Source organism: Phyllobates terribilis, unplaced genomic scaffold (assembly GCF_046119375.1).
Source record: "Phyllobates terribilis strain yellow unplaced genomic scaffold, ASM4611937v1 Scaffold_107__1_contigs__length_5663174, whole genome shotgun sequence".
Classification (NCBI taxonomy): domain Eukaryota; kingdom Metazoa; phylum Chordata; class Amphibia; order Anura; family Dendrobatidae; genus Phyllobates; species Phyllobates terribilis.
The window spans coordinates 4434147-4451880 of record NW_027362867.1 but is presented as its reverse complement, the minus strand read 5'-3'; the positions used below and the strand labels follow the sequence as shown (position 1 = coordinate 4451880).

The following is a 17734-nucleotide window of genomic DNA, read 5'->3' as shown; positions in this document are numbered from 1 at the left end:
GCATTAAAACTGTCTTGTTAAGCTACTGCGACCTCCACCACTCTTCCAAGTGGCAATGATATTGTCTGTTTATCCCACGGTAACCTCCACCACTCTTCCAAGGGGCATTAAATCTGTCTTCTTAAGCTACTTTGACCTCCACTTCTCTTCCAAGGGGCATTAAAACCATCTTGTTAAGCTACTGTGACCTCCACGTCTCTTCCAAATGGCATTAAAACCGTCTTGTTAAGCTACTGCGACCTCCACCACTCTTACAAGTGGCATTGATGTTGTCTTTTTATTCCACTGTAACGTCCACCACTCTTCCAAGGGGCATTAAAATCGTCTTGTTAAGCTACTGTGACCCCCACGTCTCTTCTAAGGGGCATCAAAACCATCTTGTTAACCTACTGTGACCTCCATGTCTCTTCCAGGGGGCATTAAAACCATCTTGTTAAGCTACTGCGACCTCCACCTCTTTTTCAAGGGGCATTAAAACCTACTTGTTAAGCTACTGTGACCTCCACCACTTTTCCAAGGGGCATTGATATTGTCTTTTTGTTCCACTGCGACCTCCACCACTCATCCAAGGGGCATTAAAACCATCTTCTTAAGCTCCTGTGACCTCCACGTCGCTTCCAAGTGGCATTAAAACCATCTTGTTAAGCTACTGCGACCTCCACCACTTTTTCATGGGGCATTAAAACCATCTTGTTAAGTTACTGTGTCTTCCACGTCTCCTCCAAGGGGCATTAAAACCGTCTTGTTAAGCTACTGCGACTTCCAATACTATTCCAAGGGGCATTGATATTGTCTTTTCATTCCACTGCGACCTACACCACTTTTCTAATGGGTATTAAAACCGTCTTGTTAAGCTACTGTGACTTCCACGTCTCTTTCAAGTGGCATTAAAACCGTCTTGTTAAGCTACTGCGACCTCCACTACTCTTCCAAGGGGCATTAAAACCATATTGTTAAGTTACTGTGTCCTCCACGTCTCTTCCAAGGGGCATTAAAACCGTCTTGTTAAGCTACTGCGACTTAAAATACTATTCCAAGGGGCATTGATATTGTCTTTTTATTCCACTGCGAACTCCACCACTCTTCCAAGGGGTTTTAAAACCATCTAATATAGCTACTGTCCCCTGCATCTCTCTTCCAAGGGGCATTTATATTGTCTTCTTATTCCACTGCGACCTCCACCACTCTTTCAAGGGGCATTAAAACCGTCTTGTTAAGATACTGTTACTGCCACGTCTCTTCCAAGGAGCATTAAAACTGTCTTGTTAAGCTACTGCGACCTCCACCACTCTTCCAAGTGGCACTGATATTGTCTGTTTATCCCACGATAAACTCCACCACTCTTCCAAGGGGAATTAAATCTGTCTTCTTAAGCTACTTTGACCTCCACGTCTCTTCCAAGGGGCATTAAAACCATTTGTTAAGCTACTGTGACCTCCACGTCTCTTCCAAAGTGGCATTAAAACCGTCTTGTTAAGCTACTGCGACATCCACGTCTCTTCCAAGGGGCAATAAAACCGTCTTTTTAAGCTACTGCGACCTCCACCACTCTTCCAAGGGGCATTGAAGTTGTCTTTTTATTCCACTGCGACCTCCACAACTCTTCCCAGGGGCATTAAAACCATTTTGTTAAGCTTCTGTGACCTCCACGTCTCTTCCAAGGGGCATTAAAACCGTCTTTTTAAGCTACTGCGAACTCCACCACTCTTCCAAGGGGCATTGATATTGTCTTTTTATTCCACTGTAACCTCCACCACACTTCCAAGGGGCATTAAAATTTTCTTGTTAAGCTACTGTGACCTCCACGTCTCATCCAGGGGGCAATAAAACCGTCTTGCTAAGCTACTGCTACCTCCACCACTTTTTCAAGGGGCATTAAAACCTAATTGTTAAGCTACTGCGACCTCCACCACTCTTCCAAGGGGCATTGATATTGCCCTTTTGTTCCACTGCGACTTCCACCACTCATCCAAGGGGCATTAAAACCATCTTGTTAAGCTCCTGTGACCTCCACGTCTCTTCCAAATGGCATTAAAACAATCTTGTTAAGTTACTGTGTCCTCCACATCTCTTCCAAGGGGCAATAAAACAGTCTTGTTAAGCTACTGCGACTTCCAATACTATTCCAAGGGGCATTTATATTGCCTTCTTATTCCACTGCAACCTCCACCACTCTTTCAAGGTGCATTAAAACCGTCTTGTTAAGATTCTGTGACATCCACGTCCCTTCCAAGGGGCATTAAAACTGTGTTGTTAAGCTACTGCGACCTCCACCACTTTTCCAAGGGGCATTGATATTGTCTTTTTATTCCACTGTGACCTCCACCACTCTTCCAAGGGGCATTAAAGCCATCTTGTTAAGCTACTTCAACCTGCACCACTCTTCCAATGGGAATTTATATTGTCTTCTTATTACACTGCAACCTCCACCACTCTTTCAAGGGGCATTAAATCTGTCTTCTTAAGCTACTTTGACCTCCATGTCTCTTCCAAGGGGCATTAAAACCATCTTGTTAAGCTACTGTGACCTTCAAGTCTCTTCCAAGTGGCATTAAAACCGTCTTGTTAAGCTACTTTGACTTCCACCTCTGTTCCATGGGGCATTGAAGTTGTCTTTTTATTCCACTGCGACTTCCACCACTCTTCCCAGGGGCATTAAAACCATCTTGATAAGCTACTGTGACCTCCACGTCTCTTCCAAGGGGCATTAAAACCATCTTGTTAAGCAACTGCGACCTCCACCACTCTTCCAAGGGGCATTGATATTGTCTTTTTATTCCACTGTATCCTCCACCACTATTCCAAGGGGCATTAAAATCGTCTTGTTAAGCTACTGTGACCTCCACGTCTCTTCCAAGGGGCATTAAAAAAGTCTTGTTATGCTACTGCGACCTCCACCACTCTTCCAAGGGGCTTTAAAACCATCTTGTTAAGCTACTGCGGCCTCCACCACTCTTCCAAGGGGCATTAAAACCATCTTGCTATGCTACTTCGACCTCCATGTCTCTTCCAAGGGGCATTAAAAACGTCTTGTTAAGTTACTGTGTCCTCCACATCTCTTCGAAGGGCCATTTAAACCATCTTGTTAAGCTACTGCGACTTCCAATACTCTTCCAAGGGGCATTGATATTGTCTTTTTATTCCACTGCGACCTCCACCACTCTTCGAAGGGGTATTAAAACCGTCTTGTTAAGCTACTGTGACTTCCACGTCTCTTCCAAGGGGCATTAAAACCATCTTGTTAAGCTACTGCAAACTGCACCACTCTTCCAAGGGGCATTTATATTGTCTTCTTATTCCACTGCGACCTTCACCACTGTTTCAAGGGGCATTAAAACCATCTTGTTAAGCTACTGTGACCTGCACGTCTCTTCCAAGGGGCATTAAAACTTTCTTGTTAAGCTACTGCGACCTCCACCACTCTACCAAGTGGCATTGATATTGTCTTTTTATTCCACTGTAACCTCCACCACTCTTCCAAGGGGCCTTAAAACCGTCTTCTTAAGATACTTTGACCTCCACTTCTCTTCCAAGGGGCATTAAAACCATCTTGTTATGCTACTGAGACCACCAAGTCTATTCCAAGGTGCATTAAAACCATTTTGTTAAGCTACTGCGACCTCCACCACTCTAACAAGGGGCATTGATATTGTCTTTTTATTCCTCTGTTATCTACACCACTCTTCCAAGGGGCATTAAAATTGTCTTGATAAGCTACTGTGACCTCCACGTCTCTTCCAGGGGGCATTAAATCGGTTTTGCTAAGCCACTACAACCTCCACCACTTTTTCAAGGGGCATTAAAACCTTCTTGTTAAGCTACTGCGACCTCCACCACTTTTCCAAGGGGCATTGATATTGTCTTTTTATTCCACTGCGACCTCCATGACTCTTCCAAGGGGCATTAAAACCATCTTGTTAAGCTCCTGTGACTTCCACGTCTCTTCCAAGGGGCATTAACACCATCTTGTTAAGCTACTGCGACCTCCACGTCTCTTCCAGGGGCATTTATATTGTCTTCTTATTCCACTGCGACCTCCACCACTCTTTCAAGGGGCATTAAAACCGTCTTGTTAAGATACTGTTACTGCCACGTCTCTTCCAAGGAGCATTAAAACTGTCTTGTTAAGCTACTGCGACCTCCACCACTCTTCCAAGTGGCACTGATATTGTCTGTTTATCCCACGATAAACTCCACCACTCTTCCAAGGGGAATTAAATCTGTCTTCTTAAGCTACTTTGACCTCCACGTCTCTTCCAAGGGGCATTAAAACCATTTGTTAAGCTACTGTGACCTCCACGTCTCTTCCAAAGTGGCATTAAAACCGTCTTGTTAAGCTACTGCGACATCCACGTCTCTTCCAAGGGGCATTAAAACCGTCTTTTTAAGCTACTGCGACCTCCACCACTCTTCCAAGGGGCATTGAAGTTGTCTTTTTATTCCACTGCGACCTCCACAACTCTTCCCAGGGGCATTAAAACCATTTTGTTAAGCTTCTGTGACCTCCACGTCTCTTCCAAGGGGCATTAAAACCGTCTTTTTAAGCTACTGCGAACTCCACCACTCTTCCAAGGGGCATTGATATTGTCTTTTTATTCCACTGTAACCTCCACCACACTTCCAAGGGGCATTAAAATCTTCTTGTTAAGCTACTGTGACCTCCACGTCTCATCCAGGGGGCAATAAAACCGTCTTGCTAAGCTACTGCTACCTCCACCACTTTTTCAAGGGGCATTAAAACCTAATTGTTAAGCTACTGCGACCTCCACCACTCTTCCAAGGGGCATTGATATTGCCCTTTTGTTCCACTGCGACTTCCACCACTCATCCAAGGGGCATTAAAACCATCTTGTTAAGCTCCTGTGACCTCCACGTCTCTTCCAAATGGCATTAAAACAATCTTGTTAAGTTACTGTGTCCTCCACATCTCTTCCAAGGGGCAATAAAACAGTCTTGTTAAGCTACTGCGACTTCCAATACTATTCCAAGGGGCATTTATATTGCCTTCTTATTCCACTGCAACCTCCACCACTCTTTCAAGGTGCATTAAAACCGTCTTGTTAAGATTCTGTGACATCCACGTCCCTTCCAAGGGGCATTAAAACTGTGTTGTTAAGCTACTGCGACCTCCACCACTTTTCCAAGGGGCATTGATATTGTCTTTTTATTCCACTGTGACCTCCACCACTCTTCCAAGGGGCATTAAAGCCATCTTGTTAAGCTACTTCAACCTGCACCACTCTTCCAATGGGCATTTATATTGTCTTCTTATTCCACTGCAACCTCCACCACTCTTTCAAGGGGCATTAAATCTGTCTTCTTAAGCTACTTTGACCTCCATGTCTCTTCCAAGGGGCATTAAAACCATCTTGTTAAGCTACTGTGACCTTCAAGTCTCTTCCAAGTGGCATTAAAACCGTCTTGTTAAGCTACTTTGACTTCCACCTCTGTTCCATGGGGCATTGAAGTTGTCTTTTTATTCCACTGCGACTTCCACCACTCTTCCCAGGGGCATTAAAACCATCTTGATAAGCTACTGTGACCTCCACGTCTCTTCCAAGGGGCATTAAAACCATCTTGTTAAGCAACTGCGACCTCCACCACTCTTCCAAGGGGCATTGATATTGTCTTTTTATTCCACTGTATCCTCCACCACTATTCCAAGGGGCATTAAAATCGTCTTGTTAAGCTACTGTGACCTCCACGTCTCTTCCAAGGGGCATTAAAAAAGTCTTGTTATGCTACTGCGACCTCCACCACTCTTCCAAGGGGCTTTAAAACCATCTTGTTAAGCTACTGCGGCCTCCACCACTCTTCCAAGGGGCATTAAAACCATCTTGCTATGCTACTTCGACCTCCATGTCTCTTCCAAGGGGCATTAAAAACGTCTTGTTAAGTTACTGTGTCCTCCACATCTCTTCGAAGGGCCATTTAAACCATCTTGTTAAGCTACTGCGACTTCCAATACTCTTCCAAGGGGCATTGATATTGTCTTTTTATTCCACTGCGACCTCCACCACTCTTCGAAGGGGTATTAAAACCGTCTTGTTAAGCTACTGTGACTTCCACGTCTCTTCCAAGGGGCATTAAAACCATCTTGTTAAGCTACTGCAAACTGCACCACTCTTCCAAGGGGCATTTATATTGTCTTCTTATTCTACTGCGACCTTCACCACTGTTTCAAGGGGCATTAAAACCATCTTGTTAAGCTACTGTGACCTGCACGTCTCTTCCAAGGGGCATTAAAACTTTCTTGTTAAGCTACTGCGACCTCCACCACTCTACCAAGTGGCATTGATATTGTCTTTTTATTCCACTGTAACCTCCACCACTCTTCCAAGGGGCCTTAAAACCGTCTTCTTAAGATACTTTGACCTCCACTTCTCTTCCAAGGGGCATTAAAACCATCTTGTTATGCTACTGAGACCACCAAGTCTATTCCAAGGTGCATTAAAACCATTTTGTTAAGCTACTGCGACCTCCACCACTCTAACAAGGGGCATTGATATTGTCTTTTTATTCCTCTGTTATCTACACCACTCTTCCAAGGGGCATTAAAATTGTCTTGATAAGCTACTGTGACCTCCACGTCTCTTCCAGGGGGCATTAAATCGGTTTTGCTAAGCCACTACAACCTCCACCACTTTTTCAAGGGGCATTAAAACCTTCTTGTTAAGCTACTGCGACCTCCACCACTTTTCCAAGGGGCATTGATATTGTCTTTTTATTCCACTGCGACCTCCATGACTCTTCCAAGGGGCATTAAAACCATCTTGTTAAGCTCCTGTGACTTCCACGTCTCTTCCAAGGGGCATTAACACCATCTTGTTAAGCTACTGCGACCTCCACGTCTCTTCCAGGGGCATTTATATTGTCTTCTTATTCCACTGCGACCTCCACCACTCTTTCAAGGGGCATTAAAACCGTCTTGTTAAGATACTGTTACTGCCACGTCTCTTCCAAGGAGCATTAAAACTGTCTTGTTAAGCTACTGCGACCTCCACCACTCTTCCAAGTGGCACTGATATTGTCTGTTTATCCCACGATAAACTCCACCACTCTTCCAAGGGGAATTAAATCTGTCTTCTTAAGCTACTTTGACCTCCACGTCTCTTCCAAGGGGCATTAAAACCATTTGTTAAGCTACTGTGACCTCCACGTCTCTTCCAAAGTGGCATTAAAACCGTCTTGTTAAGCTACTGCGACATCCACGTCTCTTCCAAGGGGCATTAAAACCGTCTTTTTAAGCTACTGCGACCTCCACCACTCTTCCAAGGGGCATTGAAGTTGTCTTTTTATTCCACTGCGACCTCCACAACTCTTCCCAGGGGCATTAAAACCATTTTGTTAAGCTTCTGTGACCTCCACGTCTCTTCCAAGGGGCATTAAAACCGTCTTTTTAAGCTACTGCGAACTCCACCACTCTTCCAAGGGGCATTGATATTGTCTTTTTATTCCACTGTAACCTCCACCACACTTCCAAGGGGCATTAAAATCTTCTTGTTAAGCTACTGTGACCTCCACGTCTCATCCAGGGGGCAATAAAACCGTCTTGCTAAGCTACTGCTACCTCCACCACTTTTTCAAGGGGCATTAAAACCTAATTGTTAAGCTACTGCGACCTCCACCACTCTTCCAAGGGGCATTGATATTGCCCTTTTGTTCCACTGCGACTTCCACCACTCATCCAAGGGGCATTAAAACCATCTTGTTAAGCTCCTGTGACCTCCACGTCTCTTCCAAATGGCATTAAAACAATCTTGTTAAGTTACTGTGTCCTCCACATCTCTTCCAAGGGGCAATAAAACAGTCTTGTTAAGCTACTGCGACTTCCAATACTATTCCAAGGGGCATTTATATTGCCTTCTTATTCCACTGCAACCTCCACCACTCTTTCAAGGTGCATTAAAACCGTCTTGTTAAGATTCTGTGACATCCACGTCCCTTCCAAGGGGCATTAAAACTGTGTTGTTAAGCTACTGCGACCTCCACCACTTTTCCAAGGGGCATTGATATTGTCTTTTTATTCCACTGTGACCTCCACCACTCTTCCAAGGGGCATTAAAGCCATCTTGTTAAGCTACTTCAACCTGCACCACTCTTCCAATGGGCATTTATATTGTCTTCTTATTCCACTGCAACCTCCACCACTCTTTCAAGGGGCATTAAATCTGTCTTCTTAAGCTACTTTGACCTCCATGTCTCTTCCAAGGGGCATTAAAACCATCTTGTTAAGCTACTGTGACCTTCAAGTCTCTTCCAAGTGGCATTAAAACCGTCTTGTTAAGCTACTTTGACTTCCACCTCTGTTCCATGGGGCATTGAAGTTGTCTTTTTATTCCACTGCGACTTCCACCACTCTTCCCAGGGGCATTAAAACCATCTTGATAAGCTACTGTGACCTCCACGTCTCTTCCAAGGGGCATTAAAACCATCTTGTTAAGCAACTGCGACCTCCACCACTCTTCCAAGGGGCATTGATATTGTCTTTTTATTCCACTGTATCCTCCACCACTATTCCAAGGGGCATTAAAATCGTCTTGTTAAGCTACTGTGACCTCCACGTCTCTTCCAAGGGGCATTAAAAAAGTCTTGTTATGCTACTGCGACCTCCACCACTCTTCCAAGGGGCTTTAAAACCATCTTGTTAAGCTACTGCGGCCTCCACCACTCTTCCAAGGGGCATTAAAACCATCTTGCTATGCTACTTCGACCTCCACGTCTCTTCCAAGGGGCATTAAAAACGTCTTGTTAAGTTACTGTGTCCTCCACATCTCTTCGAAGGGCCATTTAAACCATCTTGTTAAGCTACTGCGACTTCCAATACTCTTCCAAGGGGCATTGATATTGTCTTTTTATTCCACTGCGACCTCCACCACTCTTCGAAGGGGTATTAAAACCGTCTTGTTAAGCTACTGTGACTTCCACGTCTCTTCCAAGGGGCATTAAAACCATCTTGTTAAGCTACTGCAAACTGCACCACTCTTCCAAGGGGCATTTATATTGTCTTCTTATTCCACTGCGACCTTCACCACTGTTTCAAGGGGCATTAAAACCATCTTGTTAAGCTACTGTGACCTGCACGTCTCTTCCAAGGGGCATTAAAACTTTCTTGTTAAGCTACTGCGACCTCCACCACTCTACCAAGTGGCATTGATATTGTCTTTTTATTCCACTGTAACCTCCACCACTCTTCCAAGGGGCCTTAAAACCGTCTTCTTAAGATACTTTGACCTCCACTTCTCTTCCAAGGGGCATTAAAACCATCTTGTTATGCTACTGAGACCACCAAGTCTATTCCAAGGTGCATTAAAACCATTTTGTTAAGCTACTGCGACCTCCACCACTCTAACAAGGGGCATTGATATTGTCTTTTTATTCCTCTGTTATCTACACCACTCTTCCAAGGGGCATTAAAATTGTCTTGATAAGCTACTGTGACCTCCACGTCTCTTCCAGGGGGCATTAAATCGGTTTTGCTAAGCCACTACAACCTCCACCACTTTTTCAAGGGGCATTAAAACCTTCTTGTTAAGCTACTGCGACCTCCACCACTTTTCCAAGGGGCATTGATATTGTCTTTTTATTCCACTGCGACCTCCATGACTCTTCCAAGGGGCATTTAAACCATCTTGTTAAGCTCCTGTGACTTCCACGTCTCTTCCAAGGGGCATTAACACCATCTTGTTAAGCTACTGCGACCTCCACGTCTCTTCCAGGGGCATTAAAACCGTCTTTTTAAGCTATTGCGACCTCCACCACTTTTCCAAGGGGCAATAAAATCATCTTGCTAAGCTAATACGACCTGCACCATTCTTCCAAGAGGCATTGATATTGCCTTTTCATTACACTGCGAGCTCCAACACTCTTCCAAGGGGCATTAAGAACATCTTGTTAAGCTACTGTGACCTCCACGTCTCTTCCAAGGGGCATTAAAACTGTCTTGTTAATCTACTGCGAACTCCACCACTCTTCCAAGAGGCATTAAACCAATCTTGCAAAGCTACTTTGACCTCCACGTCTCTTCCAAGGGGCATTAAACCCGTCTTGTTAAGGTACTGTGACCTCCACGTCTCTTCCAAGGGGAATTAAAACCATCTTGTTAAACTACTGCGACCTCCACCACTCTTCCAAGTGGCATTCATGTTGTCTTTTTATTCCACTGTAACCTCCACCACTCTTCCAAGGGGCATTAAAATCGTCTTGTTAAGCTACTGTGACCCCCACGTCTCTTCTAAGGGGCATCAAAACCACCTTGTTAACCTACTGTGACCTCCATGTCTCTTCCAGGGGGCATTAAAACCGTCTTGTTAAGTTACTCCGACCTCCACCACTTTTTCAAGGGGCATTAAAACCTACTCGTTAAGCTACTGTGACCTCCACCACTTTTCCAAGGGGCATTGATATTGTCTTTTTGTTCCACTGCGACCTCCACCACTCATCCAAGGGGCATTAAAACCATCTTCTTAAGCTCCTGTGACCTCCACGTCTCTTCCAAGTGGCATTAAAACCATCTTGTTAAGCTACTGCGACCTCCACCACTTTTCCAAGGGGCATTAAAACCATCTTGTTAAGTTACTGTGTCTTCCACGTCTCTTCCAAGGGGCATTAAAACCGTCTTGTTAAGCTACTGCGACTTCCAATACTATTCCAAGGGGCATTGATATTGTCTTTTCATTCCACTGCGACCTCCACCACTTTTCTAATGGGTATTAAAACTTTCTTGTTAAGCTACTGTGACTTCCACGTCTCTTTCAAGTGGCATTAAAACCGTCTTGTTAAGCTACTGCGACCTCCACTAATCTTCCAAGGGGCATTAAAACGATATTGTTAAGCTACTGCGACCTCCACCACTTTTTCAAGGAGCATTAAAACTTTCTTGTTAAGCTACTGCGACCTCCACTACTCTTCCAAGAGGCATTAATATTGTCTTTTTATTCCACTGCGACCTCCACCACTCTTCCAAGGGGCATTAAAACCATCTTATTAAGCTCCTGTGACCTCCAAGTCTCTACCAAGGGGCATTAACACCATCTTGGTAAGCTACTGCGACCTCCACGTCTCTTCCAAGGTGCATTAAAACCGTCTAGTTAAGCTACTGCGACCTCCACGTCTCTTCCAGGGGGCATTAAAACCGTCTTTTTAAGCTATTGCGACCTCCACCACTTTTCCAAGGGGCAATAAAATCATCTTACTAAGCAACTACGACCTCCACCACTCTTCAACGGGGCATTGATATTGCCTTTTCATTACACTGCGACCTCCACCACTCTTCCAAGGGGCATTAAGAACATCTTGTTAAGCTACTGTGACCTCCACGTCTCTTCCAAGGGGCATTAAAACCGTCTTGTTAAGCTACTGCGACCTCCACCACTCTTCCAATAGGCATTAAAACAATCTTGCAAAGCTACTTTGACCTCCACGCCTCTTCCAAGGGGCATTAAACCCGTCTTGTTAAGCTACTGCGACCTCCACCACTCTTACAAATGGCATTGATGTTGTCTTTTTATTCCACTGTAACCTCCACCACTCTTCCAAGGGGCATTAAAATCGTCTTGTTAAGCTACTGTGACCCCCTCGTCTCTTCTAAGGGGCATCAAAACCATCTTGTTAACCTACTGTGACCTCCATGTCTCTTCCAGGGGGCATTAAAACCTACTTGTTAAGCTACTGTGACCTCCACCACTTTTCCAAGGAGCATTGATATTGTCTTTTTGTTCCACTGCGACCTCCTCCACTCATCCAAGGGGCATTAAAACCATCTTCTTAAGCTCCTGTGACCTCCACGTCTCTTCCAAGTGGCATTAAAACCATCTTGTTAAGCTACTGCGACCTCCACCACTTTTCCAAGGGGCATTAAAACCATCTTGTTAAGTTACTGTGTCTTCCACGTCTCTTCCAAGGGGCATTAAATCCGTCTTGTTAAGCTACTGCGACTTCCATACTATTCCAAGGGGCATTGATATTGTCTTTTCATTCCACTGCGACCTCCACCACTTTTCTAATGGGTATTAAAACCGCCTTGTTAAGCTACTGTGACTTCCACGTCTCTTTCAAGTGGCATTAAAACCGTCTTGCTAAGCTACTGCGACCTCCACTACTTTTCCAAGGGGCATTAAAACCATATTGTTAAGTTACTGTGTCCTCCACGTCTCTTCCAAGGGGCATTAAAACCGTCTTGTTAAGCTACTGCGACTTCCAATACTATTACAAGGGGCACTGATATTGTCTTTTTATTCCACTGCGACCTCCACCACTCTTCCAAGGGGTTTTAAAACCATCTAATTAAGCTACTGCAACCTGCATCTCTCTTCCAAAGGGCATTTATATTGTCTTCTTATTCCACTGCGACCTCCACCACTCTTTCAAGGGGCATTAAAACCGTCTTGTTAAGCTACTGTTACTGCCACGTCTCTTCCAAGGAGCATTAAAACTGTCTTGTTAAGCTACTGCGACCTCCACCACTCTTCCAAGTGGCACTGATATTGTCTGTTTATCCCATGCTAAACTCCACCACTCTTCCAAGGGGAATTAAATCTGTCTTCTTAAGCTACTTTGACCTCCACGTCTCTTCCAAGGGTCATTAAAACCATCTTGTTAAGCTACTGTGACCTCCACGTCTCTTCCAAAGTGGCATTAAACCGTCTTGTTAAGCTACTTCAACTTCCACCTCTCTTCCAAGGGGCATTGATGTTGTCTTTTTATTCCACTGCGACCTCCACAACTCTTCCCAGGGGCATTAAAACCATTTTGCTAAGCTTCTGTGACCTCCACGTCTCTTCCAAGGGGCATTAAAACCGTCTTGTTAAGCTACTGCGACCTCCACCACTCTTCCAAGGGGCATTGATATTGTCTTTTTATTCCACTGTAACCTCCACCACACTTCCAAGGGGCATTAAAATTGTCTTGTTAAGCTACTGTGACCTCCACGTCTCATCCAGGGGGCAATAAAACCGTCTTGCTAAGCTACTGCTACCTCCACCACTTTTTCAAGGGGCATTAAAACCTAATTGTTAAGCTACTGCGACCTCCACCACTCTTCCAAGGAGCATTGATATTGTCTTTTTGTTCCACTGCGACTTCCACCACTCATCCAAGGGGCATTAAAACCATCTTGTTAAGCTACTGTGACCTCCAAGTCTCTTCCAAATGGCATTAAAACCATCTTGTTAAGCTACTGCGACCCCCACCACTCTTCCAAGGGGCATTAAAAACATCTTGCTGAGCTACTTCAACCTCCTAGTCTGTTCCAAGGAGCATAAAAACCGTCTTGTTAAGCTACTGCGACTTCCAATACTATTCCAAGGGGCATTTATATTGCCTTCTTATTCCACTGCAACCTCCACCACTCTTTCAAGGTGCATTAAAACCGTCTTGTTAAGATTCTGTGACATCCACGTCCCTTCCAAGGGGCATTAAAACTGTGTTGTTAAGCTACTGCGACCTCCACCACTTTTCCAAGGGGCATTGATATTGTCTTTTTATTCCACTGTGACCTCCACCACTCTTCCAAGGGGCATTAAAGCCATCTTGTTAAGCTACTGCAACCTGCACCACTCTTCCAATGGGCATTTATATTGTCTTCTTATTCCACTGCAACCTCCACCACTCTTTCAAGGGGCATTAAATCTGTCTTCTTAAGCTACTTTGACCTCCATGTCTCTTCCAAGGGGCATTAAAACCATCTTGTTAAGCTACTGTGACCTTCCAGTCTCTTCCAAGTGGCATTAAAACCATCTTGTTAAGCTACTTTGACTTCCACCTCTGTTCCATGGGGCATTGAAGTTTTCGTTTTATTCCACTGCGACTTCCACCACTCTTCCCAGGGGCATTAAAACCATCTTGATAAGCTACTGTGACCTCCACGTCTCTTCCAAGGGGCATTAAAACCATCTTGTTAAGCAACTGCGACCTCCACCAATCTTCCAAGGGGCATTGATATTGTCTTTTTATTCCACTGTATCCTCCACCACTATTCCAAGGGGCATTAAAATCGTCTTGTTAAGCTACTGTGACCTCCACGTCTCTTCCTAGGGGCAATAAAACCGTCCTGTTAAGCTACTGCGACCTCCACCACTTTTTCAAGGGGCAGTAAAACCTACTTGTTAAGCTACGGCGACCTCCACCACTCTTCCAAGGGGCATTGATATTGTCTTTTTGTTCCACTGCGACTTCCACCACTCATCCAAGGGGCATTAAAACCAACTTGTTAAGCTACTGCGACCTCCACCACTTTTACAAGGGGCATTAAAACCTTCTTGTTAAGCTACTGCGACCTCCACCACTCTTCCAAGGGGCATTAAAACCGTCTTGTTAGCTACTGCGACCTCCACCACTCTTCCAAGGGGCATTAAAGCCGTCTTTTTAAGCTACTGTGACCTCCACGTCTCTTCCAAGGGGCATTAAAAAAGTCTTCTTATGCTACTGCGACCTCCATCACTCTTCCAAGGGGCTTTAAAACCATCTTGTTAAGCTACTGCGGCCTCCACCACTCTTCCAAAGGGCATTAAAACCATCTTGCTGTGCTACTTCGACCTCCACGTCTCTTCCAAGGGGCATTAAAAACGTCTTGTTAAGTTACTGTGTCCTCCACGTCTCTTCCAAGGGCCATTTAAACCATCTTGTTAAGCTGCTGCGACTTCCAATACTCTTCCAAGGGGCATTGATATTGTCTTTTTATTCCACTGCGACCTCCACCACTCTTCCAAGGGGTATTAAAACCGTCTTGTTAAGCTACTGTGACTTCCACGTCTCTTCCAAGGGGCATTAAAACCATCTTGTTAAGCTACTGCAAACTGCACCACTCTTCCAAGGGGCATTTATATTGTCTTCTTATTCCACTGCGACCTTCACCACTGTTTCAAGGGGCATTAAAACCATCTTGTTAAGCTACTGTGACCTCCACGTCTCTTCCAAGGGGCATTACAACTTTCTTGTTAAGCTACTGCGACCTCCACCACTCTACCAAGTGGCATTGATATTGTCTTTTTATTCCACTGTAACCTCCACCACTCTTCCAAGGGGCATTAAAACCGTCTTCTTAAGCTACTTTGACCTCCACTTCTCTTCCAAGGGGCATTAAAACCATCTTGTTAAGCTACTGAGACCACCACGTCTCTTCCAAGGTGCATTAAAACCATTTTGTTAAGCTACTGCGACCTCCACCACTCTTCCAAGGGGCATTGATATTGTCTTTTTATTCATCTGTTATCTCCACCACTCTTCCAAGGGGCATTAAAATTGTCTTGATAAGCTACTGTGACCTCCACGTCTCTTCCAGGGGGCATTAAATCGGTCTTCCTAAGCAACTACGACCTCCACCACTTTTTCAAGGGGCATTAAAACCTTCTTGTTAAGCTACTGCGACCTCCACCACTTTTCCAAGGGGCATTGATATTGTCTTTTTATTCCACTGCGACCTCCATGACTCTTCCAAGGGGCATTAAAACCATCTTGTTAAGCTCCTGTGACTTCCACGTCTCTTCCAAGGGGCATTAACACCATCTTGTTAAGCTACTGCAACCTCCACCACTCTTCCAAGTGGCATTAAAACCATCTTGCTATGCTACTTCGACCTCCACGTGTTACAACTCTCCTGTTAGGTTTTTTTTAGTTTGCTGGTCACATGACCATTTTTGCCTATTTAATCCGGCTCCGCCCTCCTGGCATTGCTGGACTTCATTGTATTTACTACTGTTGAGCTAGCTTGGTGCTCTGTTGCCGTTTTCTGTTAGTTTTGCTAGGTCTTCTGACCTCTATGCTTTTTGTTGTGTGTTTTTCTTTGACTGCTACGATTTCTGCTAGGAGGTGTCCAACTTATCCCAGTCCCTAGTTCTTGTAGGGATACCTCCCTCACATCTATAGGTCTTCGTACAGACTAGCCGAGGACTTTAGCCGGTCTGATCGCAGGATCAGGTTCCCCGTTACATCGTAGGGATCAAGTTTAGTTCTATTGTAGGGACAGATCTCCTGTCTTTCCTTAGTCTCTGTAGCAGATCATAACAGTAAGTCCAGCCCTAAAAAGAAAAAAAAATTTTCTCTAAGGAAAGACCTCCAGTTTTCCATCATGATCTCGGTGCAAGATTTGGCTCAACGCTTGCAGGGACTCTCTCTGGAGGTGACCAAGCTCCAACAACACGTGAGTAGCTGTTCTGGAGCGCATTTTGTGGAACCAAAGGTACGTCTGCCTGATCTATTTTTTGGCGAACAACAAGATTTTTTTTCTTTTAAAAATGCTTGTCTATTATATTTTTGTTTGAGACCCAGATCCTCTGGTGATGAATCACAGCGCATAGGGTTCATAATGTCACTTTTGTGCAAAGATCCTCAGGGATGGGCCTTCTCTCTCCAACCTAGTGATCCGTGCTTTAGTTCAGTGGATAGTTTTTTTTCTGCTTTGGGTTTGTTGTACGATGATCCTGATCGTGTCTCATCTGCTGAGTCTGAATTAAGACGCTTGAGGCAGGGATCAGGTAATGTGGAAAAATATTGTTCTCACTTCCGTCGGTGGTCTGCCCAGGTGGGGTGGAACGATTCAGCTTTGAAAAGCTTGTTTCTTGCAGGGCTAAGTGAAAGGGTTAAGGATTTACTGATTGCTTATCCCACACCTGGAAACTTGCAGGAGGCAATGCAATTAGCTATACCGGTGGACAGGAGACTGCGTGCAAGGGTTAATGAGAGCAAATCCTCTGCTATGTCAGCTTCGAGTCCTGAGAGGTTCAGTGCTGACAATGGTGAGCCGATGGAAATTGGGGCGATGGCACCCCGCTCTCAGGAAAAAGACCGCTGACTTTCTGAAGGCTTGTGTTTCTATTGCGGAAATTCTGGTAATTTTATTAAGAGCTGTGTGCTTCGTATGAAGAAAGAAAAAAAAGTGGTCAGTCATGCCTGTATTGCCTGTTTAAATTCTAAGGGAGTATTCCTATCTGCCACTACTGCTGCTCAGGATGAATTAATTGAATTTCGGGTATTTGTGGATTTTGGATCTACTCTGAATGTGATTGATGGGGGATTCTTGGAAAAACTTAGAATAGAACCTAAAACTTTGTCATCCCCTATTGCTGTGGTTTCTGTCGATGGCTCTCCCTTGAAGAGTGTTACTCACAAGGTCTGTGAATTTCCCCTCACTATTAATGGTATTCATTAAGAGAATTTGGATATGGTGGTATTGGATAATTTGCCTTCTCCAGTAATATTGGGGTTACCCTGGTTAAAATTGCACAATCCTGTACTGGATTGGTCTACCAATGAAATTAAGTCCTGGAGCCCTAAGTGTTATGACAAGTGTTGTAACGGGCGCATTGCTGCTGTGGATAGAGGGGAATTGCCTGTACCTATTCAGGATTTTTGGAGAGTTTTTTCTGACGAGGAGTCGCAGGTTTTGCCTCCCCATAGAGACTATGATTGTACCATTGAATTTGTCCCTGGAGCGACTCTTCCTAAGAGTCGTTTATTTAATCTTACTATTCCTGAGAGAAAGGCTTTGGAGGAATACATACAGACAAGCTTGGCCGCTGGTCACATTAGGCCTTCCAAGTCTCCTGTGGCTGTTGGATTTTTTTTTGTAAAAAAAAAAGATGGCGGTTTACGTCCTTGTCTGGACTTTTGTGAGATTAATAAAATTACTGTACGCAATCCTTACCCTCTGCCATTGATTCCTGATTTATTTAACCAGTTAGTGGGGGCCAAGTGGTTCTCTAAAATTGATCTCCGGGGGGCATATAATTTTTTGCGC

At 44.6% G+C, this 17734-nt stretch overlaps 1 protein-coding gene across 1 annotated transcript in view; it reads left to right on the top strand.

Annotated features, from left to right (window-relative positions):
• Positions 1-17734, top strand: part of LOC141198867 (extracellular calcium-sensing receptor-like) — a 289207-nt gene that overhangs the window by 79936 nt on the left and 191537 nt on the right. The window lies entirely within an intron of this gene.